This window comes from Crocuta crocuta, unplaced genomic scaffold (assembly GCF_008692635.1).
Source record: "Crocuta crocuta isolate KB4526 unplaced genomic scaffold, BGI_CrCroc_1.0 scaffold186, whole genome shotgun sequence".
NCBI lineage: Eukaryota > Metazoa > Chordata > Mammalia > Carnivora > Hyaenidae > Crocuta > Crocuta crocuta.
The window spans coordinates 8,705,734-8,733,207 of record NW_027551569.1 but is presented as its reverse complement, the minus strand read 5'-3'; the positions used below and the strand labels follow the sequence as shown (position 1 = coordinate 8,733,207).

At 44.6% G+C, this 27,474-nt stretch overlaps 1 protein-coding gene across 8 annotated transcripts in view; it reads right to left on the bottom strand.

The window, feature by feature from the left end:
* DPF3 (double PHD fingers 3) overlaps positions 1–27,474 on the bottom strand; it is a 252,461-nt gene that overhangs the window by 11,527 nt on the left and 213,460 nt on the right. The gene's annotated exons all lie outside the window — the stretch shown is intronic.

The window sequence follows — 27,474 nt, the reverse complement described above, 5'->3', positions numbered from 1 at the left end:
CATCCATGTCCTCTTGCCCTAAGAGCCATGTCCCCCTGAAGGTATAACTGGTCAATGAGGACAGAAAGTGGTGATCTGAGAGGAAGAGAAGGGAAATTGTGGAGTGTACTGCACAAGGCAGCACCATGAAAGTCACCATCATTTTGACCCAAACCACAGCATCAACCATGACAGGAGCAACACATAAGAGCTGTTTGGAGCTGGGCCTTCCAACCTGCACAGTTGTTCACATTCACACCATCTCCAGGCACAGGGAGGAGGCCAAAGGGAATGTGTGAGCTTTCCCAGGGCAGAGTTCAGGGGCATTGTAAGACAACACTGCACTGCTATCTAAAGAATCCATGCCCACGCCCAGGAGACTAGTAGAAGCCCATGCCCTGCACAGTGACAGGAACCATGGAGGAGAGTGGCCTGGCAGGCAGGGCAATGATGTGTAGCATAGCATCACAATGACCAGGTCTATCCACTGGTCCTTACTCTTCTCCATCCCAAGTATCATGTTAAATGAAGCATTAGTGAATCAGGGATGGACATTAAGCTGTGACCTTAAAGTACACAGTCCCAGTGGACCATCACCCGAGGCTTGGTATGAAGGGCTGGACTCTCTTTACAGCCATGGTGCACCCAAAAGAGAGATGCCAGCCCTGAGACAGCAGCTATGAGCCACAGAATGTGAAGACCCTTGGCCTTCCATTTGGCAGGGAAGAGAAACTTGGGTGACGTTCCCAGGTTTTGCAGGAATCTGCCCACAGCACCCAAGGTAATGCCCATGACTGACTCTGTCACAAAAGAACTAGGAACTTTGCCTACTGCTGGGGGTTCACCCTTTTACAGAGCTCCCAACTCCACCAGACACACCATGTAGTGCATTGCATTGCTTCTTGCTCATAAGGGAACATGTGCTTCTAAAGAAGGATGCTACAGTGAGGGGACACCAGTTAGAGCTAGTCCCACCAACCTAGTACCCTCCACAGATGGTCAGGACCCCATGTGGTAGCACCACCCCTTGGAAAAGCCACATCCAAACAGAAAGCCCCCATTTCCTCCCTTCCACATATTCAGAGGGCTGGTTACATTGTAGTCATTTGGGAATATACTATCTATTCAGTCAACATAAGGATCCTTCAAATATGAGCGTCCACAAATATAAACCTTACAGAGTCCTCTCAGAGAGTAAAAGTGGGGATGGAAATGACTCATCAGTGGGGAACGTGGGGGACACTTAGCAAGGAACACACTGAAGCATCGAGAGAGGGCAAATCTAAAAGTTTTTCAAGGACTCACCAGGTGCCATCCAACTTAGAAGCTCCCACAGCTCTGAATTAATAACCCTCTCAAAGTGCCACCATGGCAGTGACCCAGAGAGAAACCAGCCCAGATGAATATCCAGCTGATATTCTTGAAAGCATCTCAAAGATCTGTCTAAGAAGAACACTGGCCATGGTTGTTCTCAATTCCAATCTCCCAGAAAGAATACTGGGGTGGTAATGAGAGAGAAAACACCAGCTTGAGGTTCTGAGTGGTGTGGGTGGTGGATGTCCAGGTTCTCAGACAGGGCACCCTTGGGAAAGTTGAAGATAAGTCCACGGAGCAGATTCCCATATACACAAGTCGAAGTTGCCCAGTCCTGTGGCCTCAGGCCACATCCCAGTCACAACCAGCTGGCTTGTGATAATTGTTCACTAACTTAACTGGCATTCCCTGAGCACCTGCTAGGCCAGTCATTGCATTAGATGAAAAAGATACAATGGTGAGCACGGCATCCCAAACCCCTCTAATTCAGGCAGAGAAAACTCAAATTAACAAGCTACATGCATATCTATTTACTTACAACTGTATGATAGGTTCCATGAAGGAAAATCATAATGAAACAAACCACAGGAGAACCTCACCTAGTCACAGATGTCAAGGAAACCATCCAAGAAAGATCTTTAAGCTGATACCTGACAGATGAAGAGGACTTAGCTGATTTGGAGGGGGGAGGGTGAGAAGCAGCTGGAGAGGTACCTGGAGCCTGATTACACAGGCATCTATAGCCCTTATGTAAGGATTTGGGGCTTTAAAATCATTAAAGAGTTTTAAGCAAGGCAGTGACTGGATCACATTGTGTTTTAAAGGAGCATTCTTTAGCATGAGAGATTTTTGGGGTGATGAAACAGTCTGTATCTTGATGGTAGCAGTGGTTACCTATGTGGTAAGATTGCATAGAGCCATACATCTACACACATGTGTACCCATGCATGTGTGTGCATGTAAAACCAGTAAAATGTGAATAATTGCATCGATGTCATTTGCCTGGTTTTGAGAGTGTACTACAGTTATGTAAGCTGGTACCACTGGGAGAAACAGAGTAAAGGGTGCATGGGACCTCTCTGTAATATATTTTTGGAACTTTCTATGAAGGTATCATCATTTCAAAATAGAAAGTTGAAAGGATATTTTTAAATAAGGAAAGAACAAATAAAGATTTAAATCATCAAAAAGGAAGGTAGGAAGGAAGAAGCTGCTGTCTAAGAAAAGAATGTGTTGGGGGGGGGGGGCAGGGGAAAGGAGAGGTACAAGAACTGCTGCCAGGAAGCCAGTTAGAAGCTACAGGAGAGAGAGACGAGGATGTGGCAACCAGGAGAGACAAGGATGCAGCAACCGGGAGAGAGATGAAGATGGTTAAGCTAAGGTGGAATTTTCAGAATGTTAAAGTAATAATTGATAGGGCTTGACCACTGTTTCAATGTTGAGAGTGTGGGAGGAAAAAGATGATAAGAAATATTCTCAAGGTCTGAACTAAGAACCTGTGTGAGTTATGGAGTAGCATTACTGAGATAAGAATATAGAAAGCATAAAGGGACTTGATGCAGAGCAAGGAGAGAGGGCTTTGCTCTGTCTGGGACATGTTGAATTTGGGAAGTTTGGGAGACTGCTGGTGGAAATGTCAAGTGGAGAGTCAAATATCTGGGTTTATAACTCAAGAGAGAAACATGACTAGACATATAAATTTAGGAGCTGTTGCTAAATAGGTGGTCATCAAAACCAGGAGAATTAATGAAGTTATTGAAGAGAAGAGCAAAAGGAAGAGACAGGATGAGAAGAGAACAGAAGGGAGATAAAAAGGTTGAGGAGTTCCTCTAAGTTATATAGTTATAAGTTATCCTCTAAGGATAAAAAGGTCCTCTAAGTTCCTGCACTTAGAGGAACTCAACTATTTAATGATGAAAAGAAAGAACCAAGGGAGGAGACTGGGACGGATGGCCAGGGAGATAGATACAAACTATGCAAGCATGGAGTCAGAGCAGCCAAAGGAAGAGATTTCAAGGAGAGAGGTGGTCAGTTGTGGTGACTGCCATGGGTTCTTGAGTTTGTCATTGCTTAATAAAGACCCAGAGTGAGGGTGTGTTGACAGATCAGAGCAAAAGTTGCCCTACTAATAGTAACACTCCAGTAGTTTCATCTTCCCTAGGAAGGAAGGTCAGCACATTCCAGAGCATGGCATGGAATTCAGTAGCCAAATGTGCACACAGAACCACCTCTGTGGGTAGGGATGGAGGGTGGTATGTGCGCTTTGTGCCAACAACATTCCACAAATATTTATTAAGAGCTACTTCTATGTTCAAGTTCCCTTAGACCACTGTGCCAAGCTCTGAAGACATTTTCTGGAATAGCTTTGGACAAGTGAATAGTAGCAAGTGGGTTCTGGAAACTCCTGTTGGAAGTCTCTGAAAAAATCCTATGGGATTTTTCTGCGTTCCTATCTTGAGAAAGTTATCAGCCTCCAGGAAAGACCTTCAAATCCAAAGCTCGCACAGCCTACCTCCAACTCCTAACACCCCCAGTAAAATGCAGAAGTAAGATTAGTTTCGGCGCTAGCTGCAGAGCTACTTCAGCTCAAAATTCAAGGCATCACGGAAGTTCAAGAGGAAAGTAGAGGATGAAATTTCTCAGCTGGGGAGGGTGAGGCACAAGAAGTTAAGTCACCCAAGCGGCCATTAGCAGGTACAAAAATTATGTCCAAAACTAAATCCTCTGTGTTGTCACAACAGGTTCACTGCCTGTTGCCTGTCTCTCATAACTGAAAAAACCATTTGCCAGATAAAACTGTAAGAATACTAATTCTTGTCTACCATAGAAATGACTGAAATAATGCACACTATTGGGCAAAGGAAAAAGTTTCTAAGGGAAGTGCTGGTAACACATTTCTGAGTTTGACTCCTAGACCTCCTCTTGCCCAGAACTACTTTCTAAAATTTTTAGAAGTAAGATAGTAGATACAGTCTTCCCAGTTCAAGGGTAGACAAAGAGACACATTGGTGTAAAAAAAATTTACTTATAGTCACTTGGTACGTAAAGATGCCCATTTTAACTCTTTTGTAAAGTCAACTATCATTCTGTAAAGGATTTGCTTGGAAATTTAGGTTTTTTTCTTATCTCCAGCCTCCTTAAAGCAAGGAATACCTGTATTGCTATTTAAATAGCCCTATGGAGTGAAGAGAAAACAACCCTTCTCGGGTCTCCCTGGGTGAGATGAATCAACAGGACATTTATAAGATTCCAATTACCAAAATGAATTTAGAAAGTGGTGCAGTGTGCATGATTCATCCCAGCCAGATCATTAGAAACCAAGTCCTGCCTGAGTGTTCTACGAAATTTCTTCCATCGGGAGGGTTCAGTAAATCTGCCTGCTTATTTAGTTGGTCCTATAGTGACTTGGTGTGAAGATGCATTCCTAATCCAGCTCTAACTCCTTCCAAATTTGACCTCAATCATCTGTAAAAGTTGAAAAAAAATTTAACACATGGTCACCATGTGCAGGAAACCTAACTTCAGAACAGTGTTTTCAGACAATAGGAATTTGGCTTCAGGGTGCAATTGCAGAAGATAGGAAGAAGGGGCAAACTGGCAGGATTTAAGAAGCTTCTCAGAAAGAAGACCATCCAAGAGGCTGGGGCGAATGACACTACAGCCTACTGAGCTCAGCAAAAAAGAGAGGGCCAGCATCTGAAAGCAGTAACTACTCCCCTGCCACTCGTAGAACACATCTCATGGCTTCTCAGAACCCCTGGACTAGCTACGGAGAATGTTCCAGGGACAGCAAACAAAATTTTGTAGTATTTGAGTGAGAAGGCACACAGATAAATATCCAGGCAAAAACCAGTTTCACACTCACATCTCTTTCTACACATGCTCATATACAACTGCTCACACACACACATGGGTATTTCCAACCTCTCAGGGACAAAAATATCTAAATATACCTTGTTGATTGAGCTCACATTACGATTGTGACTTAGAAGCTACCAGAGTCACTGCCACTCTACAGATATGCAGCACAGTGAGAAAAACACAGTTCATTTTCAACAAACCCTGGGCAAGACAGGACAAAGTGCTATGACACGTATCTCTTATATTATGATCCTTATTAAGAGAGTTTTTAACTTCATCATCACTAATATTGAATTTGGATTAGGATAAGCCACAATGTTGATTAAATGGCAGCTCCAGAAAAAAAACCCCAGCATTATCTTGCTAGGTATGTGCTAAAAATATAAATAAAACAGATACAAATAACTGTGGAACTCACCTAGTCTATTATTTATTCATTGTGAAATTATAAACACCTAATTATATTTTATTTCCTTATTTATCAGTGTTGATCTCTTAGAAACTAATTTCTCAGAAAAGAAAAACCTAAATATCCATGATTTCCAGGCAAGTAAGTGCAAACCGCAAATTGCACTCTTTGGTCTGATGCTTAGTTTATAGAAATTACATTATATAAAATACATAGGATCAATTCCAGTCTGAAATAGCACCAAAATCAAGTCTCCATGGGCATTCATTAAAAAATAATTTGGCTCAAATTTCTAACAGTTCCCTATATTCATACACACATAAAGTTTCTAATATTTACATATTGCAAAAATATGTAAGAAGCTTTAGCTGAATTATGCAAAGTGCAGTGAAATAGGAATCATCCATGCTAAAGAGTAATTTGAGGAGAAAAAAATATTACTAGCTCACTTTGGGAAGCCTCTCATTCAATCAGATCCATTCCTTCTCACTTATTCTCTCTCCCTCACTTCTCTCTGTCTCTGTTTCTCCCTCTCTCTATTTCTCTCCCTCTCTCCTTTCTTCCTCCCCTCCCCTCCCCACTCTGAGACTCAGCTTGTCAGGTAGAGGGAATGAGGCTCTGAGTCATTATACTTCATCTGTAAGGGGTGAACCAATTCTGAGCAAGTGAGAATTCAACCTCTGCACACATATATTATGACAAGCATGTTAACCAGGCACTGCTTCCTCACAGAGCTTATTTCCCAAGCCCTGCTTTGTAAACCTTCTGCAGTGGTCTGCAGGTTCAACTCTCATCTGTCCCAGCATTACTTCTAACGCTACGACATCTGCAAATCGACGACCACAGTAGCATTCCGGAGGCACCCATGTGGCTCCCTTTTTCCCTTATCATTTATAATGTACTTCAAAGGAGACAAAGAAGAGAAAGAGAGTAGAAAGGGTAAAGACCAAACAAACAAAAACGCATTAAAAATAAATGATGGTGTGAGCCATAGGTGCCTTTTGCTTGGGCAACACTTCATTGTGCAGCAGGTTCAACTAGTCATAGAGCTCTGCTTATCCTCCCTCAAAGCTGCCAAACTCTAGGGCACCCAGATACCACGTGGGAGGCAAACCACAGAGATTGTTTCACTGGTCATTATTATCAATAACTATATAAAGCACATTCATGCAAAAGCATTAGAGGCACATTTAGTGGGCTAAACAGCTAAGGGCTTGTGGCATCATTCTCAAAGGGCCCTAGAAATCCCACCTGTCTCCAAGCTTTCATGGACAAGAATGGTTCAAGATAGGAGTGCCCGGGTGGCTCAGTTGGTTAAGCATCTGACTCTGGATTTCAGCTCAGGTTATGATCTCACAGTACCTGAGTTCGAGCCCTGCATCAGGCTCTATGCTGACAGTTCAGAGCCTGCTTGGGATTCTCTCTCTCCCTGTGTCTCTGACCATCCCCTGCTTGCTTACTCTCAAAATAAATAAACTTAAAAAAAAAAAAAAAAAGAGTGGCCCAAGATAGAGTCTCAGCTATAAACCTGAAGGCATGTGGGTGATCCTCATAAAGTGAAATAATGGAATGAGTCAGCCTTGACCTGTACTTATATAACTTACCTGACTAGCCCAGGTGAAGACCAAGGCAGAGCACTAGAAAGATGTTAAGGACCATGGTAATGATCTCAGCATCCCTAATGAATCACTGCAGCTGAGGACCAAGGATAATTTATCCATTCACTCATTCCCTCAATAGTATATGTTGAATAGATAAATGCAGTGGGCACTCTTCTAGGCATTGGGGATATAGCAGTGAGAAAAACCAAACCCTGTCTTCACAGAGTAAGTACCACAATTTGAGATATATTGCAGCATCTGAGTCCCTTGTACAAGTCATTTTGCCTCTCTGAGTACTAGTTTTCCAATACATTAAATGAAAGGATAAAAACCCGCTATCCACAAACCTGTGGCTCTGCCTATGCCACTCACCAACAGTATTTTTAGAGATACCATTAATCCCAAATTGCCCATCTGGTTGGTGGGATAAACAAGACTTCTAAAGTTTGCCAGCTTAAACTCAAAGGGAAAAAAAAGGACTAAGAAGGAAATTAAAATAAACAGTTAGTACTGCTCTTTCATGTCAACTTTTCCACTGGGCTAGCCCAGTCCTAGTCCAATACCATGACTGAAAGCAAAAGAAATCTAGAAACCTAATGTACTTCCATCAACCACACCACCTACCCTCATGCAATAAGTTGGGCCTCTTCAGACGTGCTGTCAATGAATCTACAGACAGAGGCCTTGGAAAAGTTTTAATCCATGAAGAATATTGGATCTGGATTGAGCTGGTCATGTGACAGTGGGCAGGTATTGCCAGGCAGGCAGTAGAAGAAGAGGGTCACCAACACATATTCAGGAGAGAGGCTGGAGATATAGATTTAGAAATCATCTCGTGCGGATGGTAGATGAAGCCTTGGCACTTGGTGAGATACTCAGGGAGAAACCACAGAGTAAAAGATTAAAAGGACTTCGTTGGAAGAAGAGGCGAGGGTAACCATTGGAATGAAGCAATTCAGGCTGACTTGCCTTTCTAAACTTTAGCTGGAATTGTAGATTGTAGGCAACCATCTGCCAGTGATGGTTGCTCCACAAGAGTGTGTGGAGGCCAGACTGAACCACTGTCCAGAGCCCAACATCAATATCAGATATGAATCCCTGACAGTCGCTGTGCATTTAGAGCCTCTCTGGACATCAGGAAGATTCAGCCATGGGCATTGGCTAAAGGCTCTGGGTTTTCCTTGGAAACGTGAGCCTAAAGAAAAACACTGTTGCTCATATTGGAGACCCTGTCATCTCTGTGCTTCCTTCTTGAGAGTTTTGTGGTGTAACTGATGGGTACCTGGTGGAAAAGAGCAATGATGCATCAATGCTTGATTACCTGTATCCTCTGGTTATCAATCTTTCATGAATTAGAAGATGGATTCAAGGGTGGTCTAAGTTCTTGAGTTCTCTGAGAACCTTTCAGATGGTATTCTAATTTACTTCTTTCAAAAATATTTTAGAGTTGGACCAAGTCAAAAGAAAAAAAGATACTTTCTTGCTGTTTTGTCCTTTTCTATGTGAAACTGGGAAGCAATCAGGGAAGTGTCTGGAAGCAGAGAAATGATACTATGCCTGTGATGCTTTGTTTTACATCTGATCTTTAAATCGTTTTTAGTCTTTTTTTGAGGGTTCTTCTGGCTGCAGTTTATTGCTTATGATCAGGTTCTTACAGAAAAATAATTCTATTTAACTGGACCAAATTCACTGAGCACCTACTAACTTCTTGTAACTGTACTAAGTGTTAAAGTTTCAAAAACAAATGAGACATGGATCCTGCCTCCCGGTGCTCAAGTTTAGGAGGTGTGAGAGGCAGACTATAAGACGGCCACCAAACCCCCACCCCTCCTGGTATTTATAAGCTTGTATAATTCTCTCCCCTTGAATGTGGGCTGGACTTACTGAATCACCTCTGTCAAGTGGAATATGAGAAGTGGTGGGATGTCCCTTCTAATATTGAGTAATTAAAAGACTGTGGCTTGCATCTTTGGCATGCTCTCTTCTGTTTTCTCACAAACTTCTCTAAGGGAAGCCAGCTGTTGTGTTGTGAGATGCTCTATAGAGAGGTCTATATGGCAACAAATAAAGGGAGGCCTCAGTCCAAAATCTGGGAGGAAATGAATCCTGCTACAACCACGTAAGTGAGCTTGGAATTAGTTCCTCTCCTGTAGAGCGTTCAGATGAGATCATGGCCCTCAATGATAAGTTGATTACCATTTCATGGGAGACCTTGATCTAGAGGCACTCAGCTAAACCATGTAGATTCCTGCCCACAGAAACTATAAGATTATAAATATTTATGATTGAAGCTGTTAGGTTTTGGAGTAATTTGTTATACAGCCACAAATAACTATTATAGGCCATATTTTTTAAATGACTATAATACAATATACCTAGTACTATAATAGGGGAATAAATAAAGTGATTATAGATGGAGAAGCAATAAATAATGGGGGGTTTGGGGAAAGCCACTAAGAGGAGTAGCATTTGATCTGGGCCTTGAAGGATGAAGAATTATTTTCTAAGTGGAAAAAGAAGAGAGAGAGAAAAGAGCATTACAGAGAGAAGAAATATCAGGAAGTTTAAGGTGCATGGTCCACTTAAGCAAAACAGAGTACCTCAAGGAAAGCAAGAGAAAAGGCAAGTGGCCAAAGATAATGCTAAAAAGGTAGACAGAAAGACTGTCAAGGGTCTCTTATGCAGGCATGAAGATCTGAATTTGACTCTGTAGGCACTGAGGAACCCTCAGAGATTTTTAAGCAAGGACCTGATTTACTTACATGCATGCTCTGGAGAGAGGACTCTGGTGGTAGGGCAGAGGGTAGATGTAGTGGAGACAGCTGGAGCAAGATGATCAGTTATAATACTCATTTATTCTAGAAGTTTTTATTGAACACTTATGATGGGCCAGGCACTGCTAAGCTATGAGTTACATAGACAAAAGTTCTACTAATGTTGAGCTTAGGTCCCAGAGTTAGGGCACTAGTCCAGGACCAGCTTTATAACTGCAGGGATAAATGTGGGAAACATTTGAGGGGTAGAATTGGTCAACAGAACATGATTCCTCCCTGGATACAGGTATAAGCAAAAGGAAGGAGTCAAAGATGACACCAAGATTCCTAGACTGGGCTGAAGAGTGGGTGGGCCATACTCTTAGCTAAGATTGGTATGGTGGGTTTGCAAAGAGTAATATAGATTCAGTTTGGGCACATGGCACTTGCTGTACAGATGAGACATTTGGTGAAGATGTCCAGTATCAGTGAGAAAATATGGGTCTATGTTCAGGAGAGAGGACAGGCTGGAGATGTAGATTTATAAATCATCGGGTATGGTTGGTAGATGGAGCTCTGGCACTTGGTGAGGTACTTGGTTAAAGACCACAGTGGCAAGAGTGGGGAGGGTAACCACTGGAACTGAAGGCCTCACAGGGCATCGACAAGAGAACTCAGTGAGAAAGACTATGTGGTCAGAAAAGGGCCAGGAGAGTCTGGAGAGAGCCCTTCAAGTCATCCAAGGAAGAGGAAAGGATGGCCACATCATCAAGTGAGAGATGCAGGAAGATAAGAAGTGAAGAGAACATATTACCCTGAGCAAGCCACTGATCACTGGATAAAGTGGTCTCTGGGAATAGTGAGCCCTCATTCCTCTCTGGATGACTGCATGCTTTAAGCATTATAGAAGGAAGAATTCACAAGAAGATTCTCTAACAACATGCTTCTCCTTCCACAGGCTTTGTCCTTCACTCTCAAGCTTAGAAACACCACATGAAATAGTCTCAGGAATACGGCCTTTATCTGTTTCCATTCATTGATAGCAGGGGTCATTTTTCGATGGAGGTTCCATGGCCAAAGATAGCCCCTACCAGGATCAGTTTCTATCCTGTCCCAGGGGATGGATGCATCAAGTCTCTGGAAGCCAGTTCTTTTCTCTGACCTTGGATTGAAACTCTGCAGTCCCCAGTTCCAGAGCCCTGCCTGCAGGTCAGGGGCAGGTCTTGGTGGAGGCTTCTCCCACAGCCCAGAGTCTTATCAGGTGGATCTGCATATTCTCCAGGAATTCCCAGATCCAGGAGGGAAGTTGCTGGCATAGACAGGAGAGCAGCAGACTGAATGGTGAGGAGAGGGAGGATAGAAATGATCACCAGGCAGCAATGTTGGTGAGTGGTGCTTTTATAAAATGCCCACAAATTCTTTGATCCTCCTCTTTTCAAGAGTTGGAAGCTATTCCCCAACCATTGAATATGGGCTAGACTTAATGACTTGTTTTAACAAATAACAGTAAAAGAGGAAGTAACAATATGTAATTGTGAAGTCTACATTATAAAAAGGCAACTCAAGTTTCCGTTTTGATCTCTCCCTCCCTATTCTCCACCCTCCCTTCCTGCCTCCTTCCCTACCCTCATTCTGGAGAAAGTTGGCTGCTACATTACCAGGTGCCCAATGGAAATGCCTACATGGCAAAGAACTCAGAGTGGCCTCTGGCCAACAGCCAGCAGAGAACTGAGGCCCTCAGTCTAACAGCCTGATATGAATGGAGGCCTGTCAACAATGCATGAACAAGACTAGAAGTGACTCCTTCAGCCCTAGTCAAACCTTGAGATGACTGCAGTCCCATCCAACATCTCGACTACCACCTCATGAGAGAACATGTGCCAAAACCACCCAGCTAAGTCATTCCCAGATTCCTGACCCTCAGAAACTATGAGATAATAAATGTTTGTTGCTCTAAGCTGCTGAGTTTGGGAGTAATTTGTTACACAGCAATAGATAACTAATACACTGGCAAAGGAGGAACAGTAAGGGGTCTGGTGGGAAGGCTCTAGAAAGGCCAGACATTTGACAAGACTCCTGCTGCGGCAGGATTCCAGCCACAGTGAGGGCCAGCAATGGGCTGAATAATGAAGGCATAAGTGGGGCTTGGGATTTTATCTAATTTCCTCTCCTCCATGGAGAGCTGTTACTTTTTAAATAAATCATCTTTAAAAGAGCTAAGAGTGGGAACTAAGACAATTTAAAAGGTGATGTGGGGATGACTAGGAAAAGAAATGAATAAGTGTGAAACCTCACAATGCAACAGGAGCACATCCAAAGCCTTCCTGAGCGCAACCTGTTGGCACAGTCTGGGCCAGAGGGCTCTTCTCCACCATCCAAGCTGCTGCCTTTGGCCTCTTTTCTTGCCCTCTCCTCCCATGTCTCCCCCTCACCTTGCCCCACCTTCCTTCCACTTTCATGAGTCTATCTCACCTCCAATAACCTTTCTGCTCAGCTTCCCTGGAACAAGTCCCCCATACTAGCAAGTCAGGGATTTCCTGGAAGTTCAACAAACGGATATGAGCAGAACAACAACCTACACCCAGTATTTTGGCTTAAAGCAAGCAATGCTTGGATATCTTAATGATCATTACTCCTAATGTTTTCAAGTAAGCATCCTTCTACCCACTGGTTTCACTGGATGAATTTATTGATTTCATTATTGGGGGGACAACAATCCTGTGAGATAGGCAGGTCAGATCTAAATATTTCTGATTTATAGGCAAGGGAACCACAGTTCAGAATGGCTCTGGCAGCCAGCAAGCAGTGGAGACAGGGCTAGGATCCATGTCTCCACACTCTTGGTCCTTTGGACCCTTTACTTCACCCCATGGTCTCTTACTACGTGGTGTTCCAAGATAGTAACACAGACGTGCAGCTGCCCAACTCCATTTCAGTTTCTTACTTTAAGTTGCTAAATATAATAGCATTTTCCCCTTTTATTCACAAGAAGTTCACTAAGGCACCGTTCATCACTGAATTTCTCTGTGCCTCAGTTTTGTCAGTTTGTACTACCAAAGATGGACTAGCTGTCCCCTAAGGCCTTTTGGGGCCTCAATGTTCCATACCTTGAGCAAAATCTCTCAGAAAGCTGGGCTTCCTCACATGAGACAAGGCGTCAAATCCTCACCATCTCACAGTGACAAATCCCAGGAATCCCTGGGGAAGAATCGCCCAGAAGTGAGCCAGTCCAGTTCATTCAAAGGGACCCCAGAGGCTACCAGAGGTAGGCCAGGCCAGCAGCCTCTGGTGGTATTACTGGGCTTTAGCACCTAAGAATCTCAACAGAGGTCCCTGACCTCACTAGCTACAGCTCCTCTGCCAAAGGCTGGAGATGGAAGGGGCCATTCCCCTCTTGCCACCTCATCAACCCACTCAGTCCTGCTGACCACTTATTCCTGCGTGGAAATGGTTGTCCAAGTCCTTCCTAGAGCTACCCTGAGTGGACTGTCCATCATCAGCTCTCCTGGTGGAGCCTCTGAGAGAAACACAGAAAGATACTCAGCAACCAGAGCCAATTTCACAACAGGCCCAGACACTTCATTACACTGTCAAGTCAAGAAAGGACAGGAGTGTTCCTTATTCACTTTATTTAGGAGAGGAACAAAAGAGCATACAGAAAGGGTCTCCCTTCTTGTATTCACCAGACTGTTTTGTAGTCACAACACCTATAACCCTTATCCTCTACTCTGAAGCCCAACAAAGGCTCATCAACTCCTCCCAATCCTCTTCCCTCTTCACCCTCCACTTTCCCTGAGTCACTAATTCACTTTCCAAATCAAGACGACAGGGGAAGGAAAATAATGATGATGATGGTGACAACTAGCCTCCCCTGAAGCCTCCTACCCAAGTTCTGAGGCCCCTGATGTCCTTCAACACTCTCAACAAGAAGGAAACAAAAATCACACTGAATGGACACTGCTCAAAGGAAAAATATCCTTGGGCTCCAAGGGATTATGTCAAAACCCAGCACTGTCTGGCCTTGTATTAACTCAGCATTTGCTTCCAACCACCAGCGCAAAAGCACAACCAGCTCGGCACCCGTCCTGCATCTTTGGTCATTCAGTCCAGCTCCCAGAGCATTTTGCACCAGCCAAATTCTCATCTAAGATTAATCTGCCTTTCCTTATAATCAAATAAACATTTAGCCAACAAATTCATGAATAAGATTGATCCCACTGTTTACTTAGAAAGCTGGAGGAGTTGATTTTACATGGGCTTTATTTTTTCCTCCAGATAAATTAGGGAGTTGAGATAGTACAAGAGAAAGCAAATCAATGGCTATTTTCAGTTACCAGCATCTGTCTTCAGATTTAATAGAAATGATGCTCTAAGACAAGTAGTTTATTCAGTACAATAATACCCATCGATGTTAGAGCACCACAGAAGGAGAGCCTTTCCTGGTAGTTTGTAAATGTAGACAAGAGCCTCACAACTGTCTGAAGATTCACAAAGCCCTTCTGGGTAAGTGGCAGTCCACTCCATCCCATGGGAAATGAAAAGAGTATCTCTGAAATGGCCTTGGTTCACCTGAAGGATTAGTGTGAGAGAATTGGGAATACATCATCAGAAACCTAACCTCCCTTCAGAGATAGCTAAATATGTGGCATATATGCCAGTTTTCCATCCCATACTCATGGCAGACATCATTAATCAATTCAACATTCTCTTCCAATCCTCATGACTGAGACCTTTGGGTCCTTCTGAATCCAGCACTCCAAGTAACTGTTACCAATCTGAGTTTCCACATAGAAAGAAGATACTTGCTACCTCTGAGCTGGAAGCTGTCAACCTTAATAGGTTAAAAGCCTCCTGTGAAAATTAAGGATTCAAACCTCAAGCAGTTCACCAGTCAAATACTTAACTCCTGCTTCGCTTTGTGTGAGTCAGAGACCCTAACCAAACAACGAGGGCTGCTAACCGAATAGTGGCCTTGTTTTGTGGTTGGACTAACAGATGGTATTCCCACAGTCACATACTTCTGTTTTCACAGAAAATGATCTGAAAGACCCTTTCTAAAGACATTTTTTTTTAATTAGTGGTTAATATTTTTTAAAACTACTCCATCAGTTATGAGGTTTCAACCCACCCCTTCTTAAGTAATTCCTCTGTCTCTCATTGCCTGCACCGGAAAGTAAGCCCTTTAGCATTACAAGCCTCTTTGCTCTCTGGTCACAACTGCCTTTTTTAGATTCATCTTCTTTCATGACCACTGACTCAACTACCACTACATCCTATGCAACAGCCACACAGAATAACACTTGAATTCTTCCCTCTACCCACCCACCCCCTCCAAAACTTGCTCTTTTTGCACTTCACACTTTTGCACACAAAGGTCTCTCTCTCCCATCCTTCAGCTCCCACTCACAGCCAAACCTATCAAGCAGATGGTCTACACTCTAGCTACATAAAGCATGGTCCATGAACCAGAGGCCTGAGCATCACCTGGGAACTTGTTAGAAACACCCACTCTTGACCTACGAACCTAAATCTGCATTTTAACAAGATCCCCGGTGACTCATGTGCACAGTGAATTTTGAGATGCGCTGTCCTAAATCTACTCCTTCTCTGTCTGGGATACCCAATCAGTCTTCATTCTCTCTAATCTGACTTCCCTCCCCACCTCTCCACCAAAACAACTCTCATCGAATGAGGGAAACTGTCAATTCATATATGAATAAAAGAATCAATGAAATACCTCTTCCACCTTTTGCCTACCCTTGAAAATACCATTCATCCTTCAAGGCCAGCCCCACTTCTGTAAAGAACAATGCATACAAGGAAACTGAAGTGCCACAAGGCTGGGGCAACTGCCAGACCACAGCCAGTGCATGCCCTCGGCACCCACATTATTCCACCTTTGAGTGACGTCAGGAAGGATGTCTCTGACCTCCCACAGAAAGCCCTTGCAGCCACAGTCAGAGTCAGACCCCAAGGACGGAACAGGTATGGCAAGTCTAATGTTGCTTTGTGGCCAAGGGCCCACATGGGCTAATCAAACCAGGTTCCCTTGTCCCGGTTCCTACCTACTGCCCTGAACTCTACCTAATCTACCAAACCCTTCTCTGTTCTCTCCCTTCACCGTACTTCCCAAGCAGCCACCTTTCTCACTGTCCTTGTCTCAAGGGGGAGGCTCTCCTTTTCCTTTGGAGAACAAGGACATCAGAGAGGAAATATCAGGCTCTAGTCTTCTCATTTCTCCATGCCACAGCAACGCCATTCTGGTGATCCTGATCTTTAGTCCATTAGCAGCACCTGGAGTGACACAGATCCTGACAGGGGCAGGGGTCCTTGGGCCACACATGGGGACCCCCTGCCTCCTAGACTCTCCTCAAGGCTCCTGCCTATCAGCAAGCTATGCCATGATGCAGGTATTTGAGACCCCAGGCAAGTCAACCATCTACTCTGATCCTGAGTCTGCCTTGGTCAAATGAGACTCCAGAACATTTCCTGCCCACCTCATCCTTCTATTGTGAGGACCACAGTGACAGGGTGTGTGCTACTGCTTTGTTAAACTGGAAAACACTTTTTTTAAAAAAAGAAAAAGCAAGGTTTTGCCAGTCTTCTGTTTTATTTTGGCACCAACCAACAGCCTCTATTCTCATTCCCAGAAATTCCGTATTTCTCTCAACCTCAGCCTACTGTCGACATACTCTTAAGTGTTTCAGACAGTCCTGTGATTGTTGGATGCAAAAGACATCAATTCATACTGGCCAGTGTCCAGACATAAGCTACATCTTCCTGAGAGCAGTTCTGTTTGCCAGAGACCTGTGGGTCCCATGCATAAACAGGAGGCCCTTGCTTCCTCTCAGAGGCCTCAGACAGGCAACATACACTCTCTCCCCCAAGATAAGGCGTTTTTGGACAGCAAAGCACTTAGAATATTTCCTTTATATCAATAAGAATAAACACAAATGCTCACCGCAATGTTACTGGGACTGATCTGACAGGGGCAGGAAAGAGTTAAGGCATCATTTCCATTGTGTTGTTATGAACCACTGAATATCTTTGCAGCCTAATTAAATTGCACTCTTTCAATGATGAATGAATTAGCCCCAGAATAAGTATTGCTTTCCACCACTTTCTGTTTTAGTGTCTATTTAACTATTTTAAGAGGAAAATACCTGAGCTCAAATCAAAAGGGGACAGTTAGTCATAGCTGGGTTGGCCCTGACTTATTGAGTCCAACAGTAATTCTTTAATCTCATTGGAACTTCAGTCACTACTCCTTACCACATACCACTCTTCCTGCATTACTTCTTATGTGCCAGTATCCACAGACTCCATGTTCATCCTTCAAATCACACTTGTGCATATTATCTACTGACCCCTCTCTCTCTATCCTACTCACCTCAACTCCAGCTAAGCCCAACCCTCTCCTACTTACTCTGTTTCTGTACCCAAAGACACTGGGATGACTAGCCTCCATTGAAATGGTAACCACAAATCTTGGCAGTACTCCGTATTTTGCTGATCGAACCCCTCTCCCACCCCTCTCCATTATCCACAATTCCCTCGTAGCTTATATCACCTCCTCCCACTCTCCTTATTTAATTGAAAACACACATCAGAGGTCAGAATAAAACTATTTCATTTTCTCTATGTAAATCCCCCTAGCCCTCTGCACCTAGGCCCCTGTGCTTGTTGCCCTCCATACTGGAAACAAACTCTCCCGGCTCCTACCCAAAGCCAATCCCCTACTTGTACCCCGATCCTAAACCTCTCAAACTTCCCTGAGAACTCTGTTCCTGCTATTATTTTCTCTGGCATCAATTTCTCTCTCTAGTCAATAGTTCTATTGGCATACAAATACACTGTAAAAGCTCCCATTTTTCAAAGCGACCCTTCTTGATTGAGTGTTTCCTCCATCAATGACCCAATTTCTGCTCCTCTTTTCAGCCAGACTCCTTAAAAGGGCATTGTCCTCCATCCCCTTTCTGTAGTCTCCTGTCCTCCTTCCACCTGCCCAGCTGCCCCTTCTCAGTCTCCTTTGCTGGAATCCTCACTTCTCTGATTTCAGACTCTTCTTTTTATCTGGTTATACTCACTTCCCTCAAATGTCATCCACACACTTCTAACTCCCAAACTGATCCTTCCAGCATGGACCTGTCCCCAGAGTTCCAGACTCATACATTCACCTGTCATGGTGGTTGGGAACTCAAAGACTAAAAGTAAAAAAGATCCAAGATGGTGAATCCCCATCTCGAGGGGGTGGTGGAGACTCTGAAGCCAGGAGGGGAGCCTGCAGTTGGGAGAGCTGTGGTATCTTCATGGAGCTGGGAGGTTGAACTCATAGCAAGCAGAAAAGTGGAAGGCACCAACTTTCAGAACTTCTGGGATGCATTTTGAATCATGAATGAGTAAAGAAAAAAGACGCTCACAAGTTGCAGAATCGTGAGAACAGGGAGGAGAGATAAAGTAAGAAGAGGAAGAATTGGTAAATCTGGAGGGAAGGACGCGGGGTGGGGAGGAATGGGGGAGACCAGGAAAGAGGCAGGAGACAAAGAAGAAGGAAGCTGGAAGGAATGGGTAAGAGAATGAAAATAAGAACCCAGAAAAAAAAGATTTGGGTTCTTACTTATTCAGGAGACACAGCCAGACTGCTGGCTGAATTCTTAAAAAGATATAGAAACTCAATTCTCTGAGTCCTCCCTAAAGAGTGTTTAGCACTATTACTAATAACAGTTCCCACTTATCAAGGTGCTTCCTGAGTGCTAGACACTTTGAACACATGTCCTCATTCAGTGCTTAAAACAACCTGTGACCCAGGTGTCACTGTCCCCATTTTCTGAGTAGGGAAGTCATCTACTCAAGACATCCTAGCAAGGAGTTGGCAGAGGCAAGACGCACAGGCACATCTTATCCCAACATCCATGCATGCAGGCAACCACCACACCACTGAGCCACAGAAGACAGACCTGGGGAAGGACCTTCTCCTGATACAAGGACACTGAGGGGCCGGTGGGCCACCCTCCAGGGAGCACTGGGCCTTCTGACCATCCAGTGGCTTCCCAAGTCAGAGGGCTGTCCTCCTGTGCTAAGGTCCTACTTTCCTCTCTACGACCCCGTCCCCTGTCCATACTCCAGGCTGGGGAATCCGAGCATTTGGGAGAACTTGTCATCTGAGCCCCCACAGCTAATCCAGGATCCTGGATTAAAGGCATTCCCTAATTACCCCAGGGCAAAATCAGGTCAAGGCCACCTCCAAACCCTGCCTTCACAGAGTTAAAGGTGAGCAGCTGGAAAAGCTTAGAGGCAAAGAAGCTAATTAGCTCCCTAAAACTAAAAGGGGAAGAACAGAGCCTGGGTAGAGGCAGGGAGCTAGAGGAAGAGGCCCGAAGAAGAGAGTACTCAAGTGGAAGTCCAGAGCCTCAGGCCTGCACGGCCCCTGGGGAGCACTGAAATCTTGGCAATGAATCTTGTGTATCTGGTTCCTCCTCTATCAGATCCACTCTAAGGCCTCTTCTCTGCACCCAACAGCCTAGAACAGGGTGGCACTCAGGGCCAACACAGCCTCCCGTGAAACAGGCCAGCCTGTGGAACAGCAGAGCCTGATCTCTGGAAGGCCAGATCTGGGCGACGTCAATGCCTCTCTGCAAGCATGTGCCCCAGAGGTCCCCTGGAGCCACAATGAAGATGGCCGGTCTCACCCCCACCCAGCTTTCTCCATCTGCCTCTCCAGGCAGGGGAGGAGGTGGCTGGATGTGGGCGGGCAGGGATTCACAGGCTTGCGTGGGCAGAGAGGACAGAGGAGGCCTCTGCTTCCACGACGTGACCAGTGACGGCAGGCAGGGTAAGATATAAACTGCCGTCTCCCTTCTACAAACCCCAGGAGCTGGGCCTGAAACCTCCACCACTGAAGTGACCCTCGTGGCTTAAAAACTTGACTTCCAAAAAGCCACAGTTAAAATTCAGAGCAGTTTCTCAGACAAGCTAGCTCGACCACGGGTTCCTCGCGCAGTCTCCTCAGAGCTTCTGACCGTCAGCATCAGAGGGAGCCTCGGACCACGTGCTCCTTCTTTAAACTGAGCCCTCCAAAGGTGAAATGACTGGCCCAGGGCCACAGGGCAAGCAGCAGCAAAGGCTCAAATGTTGCCCCACGTCTCCTAAGCCCTTCCGTGGCAGGGATTGGCTCCTGGGAGTGTAACTCAGGTGGTCTGGAATCATGGCTCACTGCTCCTGGGCTGTCCCTGCTCCTATTCAGCTACCAGCAAAAACAGCAAAAAAAAACCAGCCCCTGGGGCCTTGCCAGCTGACTCCTCCCTGACCCTGCCTTCCAGAAGGATGAATGCACATCAAAACCCTGGGGCCAAAGTATTCCTGGGTACTGTCCATTCTGCATCCAGCCCCCTTTCCCACAGCCTCCTGGGATGGAGAAGTTTCCAGAAGGGAGAGCTCTAAAAGCTTTCACAGAAAAAGGACCCTCCTAAGAAACATTCCTCTGAACAATAGGAATAAGGCAGGAAAACAGGGGGATGGAAGAAAAAGTTAGGTTTTGTTTTGTTTTGTTTTGTTTTGTTTTGTTTTGTTTTGAATGTCACATTTTCACCAACATGGCACCCTGGAACTTTGGAGTTCATCTAATACCAGGTTGAATTCCTTATTTACAAAGGTGAAGAATGAATCTCTTTCGAAGCAGATCAACCAAATGATGCCTGGGGACTTAACATGAGGTAAGGGAAGGAGAGAAGTGGGGGGTGGGGGGGAAGGACTAGTTCCCTGCCTGGATTGAGACGGAGCATTTTGCTCCCCTCCTGACAGGTCCACAGCCACCTAAATGATCCCACAGAGCTGCCTGGCACGGGGGAGCCTGGCCAGGGCAGCTGGCTCTTTGCAATGACCCAGTCAGCCCTTTCTGGGAAATCTAGATTCATTAGCATACTGGCTAAACCCACAGTGCTGACCAGCCAGCCAGTTGGTAACAGAGCTCAAGGCCAGGATGGATTCTGCCTGGAGCCAGCAGGACTCTTGCTACTATAGAAAAAGTAAAGTTTCACAGAGGAGGCTGGTGGAGAGGAAATGAGAATGTACAGAAGCCCAGAGCCCTTGGTTTAAGACATGAGGGGGAGAATGCGGAAGGGCCTCCCTGGACACTGGTTAGAAAGGAATGAACACGCATCGCTGTTAAAGTCAAATAGACTCCTACATCTGCCTAGTTTGGGGCAGGTCACTACTCGACATCTGTCCCCCTCATTTCCCTCGGCTGCAAAATGGGCCCAACATCTCAGGATTGTTAGAGGAGGCGATGAGATTAGAGGACCCATGATGGCGTGTAGCTGCTCAGTGAACCTCATTCTCCTTCTCTCCCTCAGAATAAAAACCCCACCTGGTCCACAGGAAAAGCCCAAGGGTAAACACTCTCCCAGGAAGCCCTGGAAAGAGGCACAGGGGCCTCCCAGGGAGGAGGATGGCTGTCCCAGGGGCAATGGGCTGACTCATCTGGCCAACCGTCCTTAATTTCCCTCTTCACATTTTGGGAGCCCTAGAGTGCTCTTTCCCCAAATGAGGCATGCAGCAGAAATGAGCTGTGATTAGCACAGCAGAGAGACCAGAGGATGGGGGCAGGGGAGAGCGAGCTGCAGAGTTTCCTGGAATTAATGGAGAGGGAGCAGGAAGGGCAAGTTGCTGTCTCGGAAGATCTCTCTCTGCGCCAATCATCAGGCAGGGACTTCTTTTCTGAAGCCAACCTTCTCAACCTATGTAGGGCAAAATCCACTCTGAGGGCTGCCTGTGATAGACCTAATGTGCCATTAGAGGCAGGCCTGGGGTGCTTTCTGCAGGGCACACAGTTAAATTTCACGCTAGTATGTAGGTGATCTAGGTGGATGCATGAACCAGACACAGAACATTGCACAGGAAGCAGTTAACACTGAGCCCCAGCGCACTGGCTGTACCAGGTTTGCATCAACATTACAGTGTAAAGGCAGATGAAGGAAAGAGATATTTTGAAAGGGTTTGGTGAGACAGTGCTGTATGAGGCCCAGGTGCTGCATAAATGTCAGCAGGGGCGGGATGGGGAGGTGGGGAGGGGGAAAGAGGGGTGGGTCCAGAAACTGGCATCCTATTGTTTTTGTTTTTCTCAGAGGGAAGATGGATATTACTCTATTGTGGGTTTCAATTCTGTGCTGTCGATGACCTTTTCAGTCCAGGGCTCTGCCACGTCTGGGTATGCCGAAGCCAAGACAAGTGCCACTGAGCATTATAGGCAAATAATAAGCAAAGACAAATACACTAAAGATCTAGAGTCTAGTCCAGGCCCTGCCACTTCCATGTAGCTTTGGCCGAGTCACAACCCTTCTGAGTATTGGCCCAAACATCTGCTAAGTGGGACAGTAGCCCCTGATGAGGCTGCTAGGAAGATTACCTTGAAAATGTGGTGGCTGTTGTTTAGCACGTCAGGAAGGGCCAACCATTCTTGGCCACGCAGAGAAGATGGCCCCACTCTTTGGATTCACAGTCCATGTTCCCCACACATGGCTACACCTCTTTCAGCTCCGAGGGCCAGCAAAGAACCCACCAACAAGATGAAGTGGGGAGACATGAGTACAGGAGGTGGAAATGAAAGTGAGGTCCCGGGAACTGCAATCTTAGTACCTCTTGATTCCTCCACAGGTAAAGCAGATAAGGGCAAACAGGCAATGGCGCCAGAAGGAGCTTCTGCACCCAAACAAAGGCAATGGCCAGAATCAGAGCCTTCTTTCCTCATTTCTCCTCAACCACATTCACTGACCTATAGATCTAAAGAGCACTTTTGCAAATAAACTCTCTCTCCAACTTGACTGATAGGACAATCAGATATTTGATCCCAAATTTCAATTGATCTCTCAGATACAAAGCTCTCTGGGGCCAACCAGCCTCTCAGGATAGCGCATACTTCTCCCCAAATGTATTATAAACCAGGAAAGAGCAGAAGCGCAGTTTCTCTGGTTTTGGAATACTTAGTGGAACGGGCCCACAGAATCATTTGACACTTTGCAAGGTGAACATCTCATCAGTTGGACAGGCATCCCACAGAAGACAGGATTCACTGGGGTTCTGTCGCAAGTCATTTAGAAGGAATCCTGACCACTTTTCTTCCCCCACAGGGGCCAAGAGCCCATGGTCACAACACAGCCCGAGACAGCCTGGTAGGGAAGAGTACATAAACCCAAACTTCTTCACGTGCTTAGTTGGGCTGCCCTCCCACAGCCGTCTTAGACATCATATTCATCCTGCTCGAGGGCTCAAGATGTGCTGACTTCCTCCGGTTCCCGGTTGCTGCATTGTTAATCAGGCCTCACCATGACGGTGGATGCAGCGCGCATTCCTCTGACTTCTCTCTCCAGCCCAGGCTCTTCCCCCACTCCATTCAGGCTCTTGCTCTGCCTGCAACCCCTCCGTGCTGCTCACACCTTGGAGCTTTTGCTCAGGTATTTCCCACTCTCAGTGGCCTGTCTTCTCTTTGCTCACCCCAACTGTACCCACCTGTGCTCCTCATTCTGTGCAGATCCCCCCTCACTATTACAACCTGAGCTGGAAACTCCCTTCGCTCAGCCCGGGTGGCACCCACATTTTGTACCAACTTGGCACTTAATTATAAACGGTCTTGTCTTGAATAATATGCTAGCCACCTGTCTCCCCTCTTTGTGGACAGAAAAGTGGACTTCCACAGTGGAGACAATCAGAGCCAAAAAATCTTCAATTGGAAAACTCAGACATTACCAGCTATGACTACTACCATTGTCAACTCAATCTCCCTGAGCCTCAATTTCCATGTCTGTGAAACAAGATAGTAATCTGAACCTTACAAGGTATATATACAGCCTTAACAAGCTAACATCTGTAAGAAACTGATCAGTGACTAGCACATAGAAAGTATCCCCAAGAGGATACTTTGGGGATACAAGTGGCTCAGTTGGTTGAGTGTCAGACTTCAGCTCAGGTCATAATCTCACAGTTCACAAGTTTGAGCCCCACGTCAGGCTTGCTGCTGTCGGCACAGAACCTGCTACGGATCCTCTGTCCCCCTCTCTCTCCCCATCTCCCCCTTCTGCTCTCGCTCTCTCTCTCTCAAAAACAAACATTATAAAAAAAAAAAAAAGAAAATAAAGTATTCCCAAAAGTTTGTTTCAATTCCCCTCTGCTTCTCTTTTATGCCCTGCAAAACCTAACACAGTACTGCAACATAGAAGACATTCAATAAATGTTTGATTAATTGATCAGGAGCATAAAGCAAACCAATAACTGGAGGGTCATTATACAAAGTAGCAGTATGTGGTCAAAATGTATTGATCTATTTTTTCAATTACAGACAAAAGGCTGATGTCTACAGAGGGAAAACAATCCATTTTAACTAAAAACCTTTTTGGAATTACAAACTGCCAGTCTCTTTGAACCCACAACTCAGTCAAGGAGAAATTTTAGCATAAGCGTTCATGTTAGCAACTCATCACACCACTCCTTCACCTCTTCTTACACAAGCTCTCTCCATTCCCAACCTCTTTTACATTTCAGGTCCTCAGAAAGTTGACTTCACACACTACAAATACAGTGCAATCCTTCCTACTTCTTTAAATCAAACAGAACAAAACTATAGGAGTTCTTTTCTAAGTTACATAGGAAGAACCCTGACCACAGGTCTTCCCAAGCAGAATTTTTGTTTTATACATATCAATATAAAATTAACTTTGTCTTTTAATAAAACCTTTCTTCCCCAACCGACTGAGTTGGGGAGAGGGGAGTAGAAAACCAGGAGTACCAGTGAGGCTGTTCAACCAAAATCAAGTTGAGAATAATACCCGGGTCCTATGAGCAAGTACAAAATCCATGCACCAAGGATGATGTTGGACATGGTGAAGTCCAAGGAGATGAGAACCACAGTAGAACTTGGAGTTTTCAGCAGAACCATTTCCCCCTATGGCCTTTTGGCCTTTCTGTCCATTCTAGTTGCTTCTCCCTGTTTGCTTTTCACTTTTGACAATTCTCTAGAGGAAAATGTCTTGCTATGTATTCACTTTCCAGCTGGCATCTCACATTACCCAAACAATGGAAGTCCCCATACGGCCTTGGGACATTGCTTCAGTAAGAATAGGAACAAGCCTAGAAATGTGATTTTGGTTAATGGTCACAATATGCATTCATAAAACCAATTCTCGCCATGCTTCCCCATTCCCTGGTGGTGAGTCAGGCACTAACTCTTTCAGGTTACCCAGCTAATATTCAAAGCATTGCCAAGCTTGACGAGACCCTGAGAGGTCATTGAGCCCACACCCTTAACTCCGCGCAGAAATATTTGGCTATGAGTGAGGTCACATCAGCCTCAGTAGTCAAAAATTCTTGCTATCAAAAGAACTGTTTGTCAATCTTCTAAGTCCTCACTTCTCCTGTCATCTCTAGAAACCAAAAAGATCAGTGTCTTTTTCTCAATAATGCATATATGACAGTTATTAAGTGACCCCAATTCTTTTCCCCAACTTAACCCCAAATCCTTTGCCCTTTCTTACAGGGCTTATTGTTCATCCTTTAAATTACTGCTAATATTCTTTTCTGTACTTTCTGGGTTTTCCTGTTATTTTCAGCTAATTCAAACCCAGTGGTGTAAAATATTAAATACAGGTGGAGAAAGATTTTCCAGCCCTTGCATGTTATACCCAATATAACCCAGCCTGGCATCGTGCTAACTTAAAAATAAACATCACACTGCTCCTTCAGCTAGTATTCCACTACAGCTTCCAGACCCATCTTAGCTATGATTGGGTCTTGCCAGGTGATCACTAATAGCACAGTCACCATAATTATATCAGTTGGGGGGTACAAAACCATTGATGCCCACTGTCATCACCTCGCACTGAAGTATTTCTATTCTGATCTATGGAAAGATCAGGTAACTAAGGGATTGTGCTTCTAACACCATATCCACCTAGAATACAAAACATTGGGTTTTCTAACTAGAATCTTTCTCCTTCTAGTCAATGCCTCAAAGCTGACATCTGGGTGACTTCAGTTACAATCACAGGGTGAAGCCTGGAGCAAATAGAGCAGACATACAACATATTGATCCCACCCCTTACCCCTGTTAAGAAAACTAGGAAGTAACTCAGGGAACTTAGCAATAGGCACCAGTAAAACACACCCTGAGATCTGAAAAATTATTCATTCTCTCAAAGCAATGCAGTGACCTCTCAAGATGGCTAAAGAGCATCTCTTTGATGAGTTTGCCAAGGCAGCTTCCATCTAGCATGGTTAGCTTATATAGGTCACCTGTTAGGATCATCCCATACTCAACTTGTAAGAGGATTTTAATTCAGTAGTAGGTCTGGTATCAGGAATCTTCATTACCATCTAAGAAAGACAATTATTTGTCGGTTCCTTTAGGATGTGAGATACTGAGTTGGAGAAGTGTTCTAGACCACAAACATCTGGGATCTCATGAAGAAATGCACTTCAGCAACATCCTCAGTACCTCATAACTAACAATTCCAGGGAGTCACAGCTATTGGAGAATCAAAAGGGACCATTTCTTTAACTGCAACAACCCCACACCTCCCAAGTTGGGCTCTACTAAATGTCCTTTAGCATTTATCTCCTACAGAAACTGTAGTCAATGTTCACTTAGCCCACAGGAGCCATTTGCATGACTTCAACTATTTTAAGGTTGGCCTTTTTTAATACTTAAGTTGGTAGAGATGAATGATGTTAGTCATTATGCCTCCAAGAGTCACCATTACGTATGGCTAGCATGTCAGCTGGCTGGATTATTTACAGGTACTTTCGGTAAGCACTATATATACTATTGTAGTTTGGACTCAGCATCTAAACTGGAAAACCTGATAGCTTTCTAACATCTTGTGGTGCAATTTTTTGGATCAAAACATTTGTGCATATAGGCCTCTATACAGCTTACATAACTGATCATGAAATGCACCTCTTGCCCTTCACCAGCGATATGAAATTCTTCTCTTAGTCCTAACACTTATAAAGGTCTTAAATATCACTACCACCACTCCCCAATTTAACTGTATAATACTCTGTATTTCTAATTCAGGATCAGCAAACTCTGGCCCCTGGGCCAAATCTGGCCAGCCAGCTACCTATTTCTGTAAACAAAGTTTTATAGGAATATGTTCGTGCCCATTCATTTATATATTGTCTGTGGCTATTTTCATGCTACAACCCCAGAGCTGAGTAGTAGCAACGGTTGTCTGGCCTGCAAAGCCTGAAATATTTACTATCTGCACCTTTACAAGAAAAGTTTACAGAGCCCCCATTATAAAACATAAGGAAAACAAATTATGTATTCAGAATAGCCTTCTCCTCACCTGAACCAAAGAAAATAAAGCAAGAAAATAACCCTGACCCAAGGAACTAGCTTTTACATGTACTCTGCGTGAAATCTGTTCTGTGTTGTAGTGTCCTCTGAAATAAGATGCATCTAAGATGTGAAGTACTTAAGACAAATTTAAATAACAAAAATTCTGGAGTGACATATATATTTTTATATATAAAATATAATATAAAAATGTATATTCTTCCAGAGTTT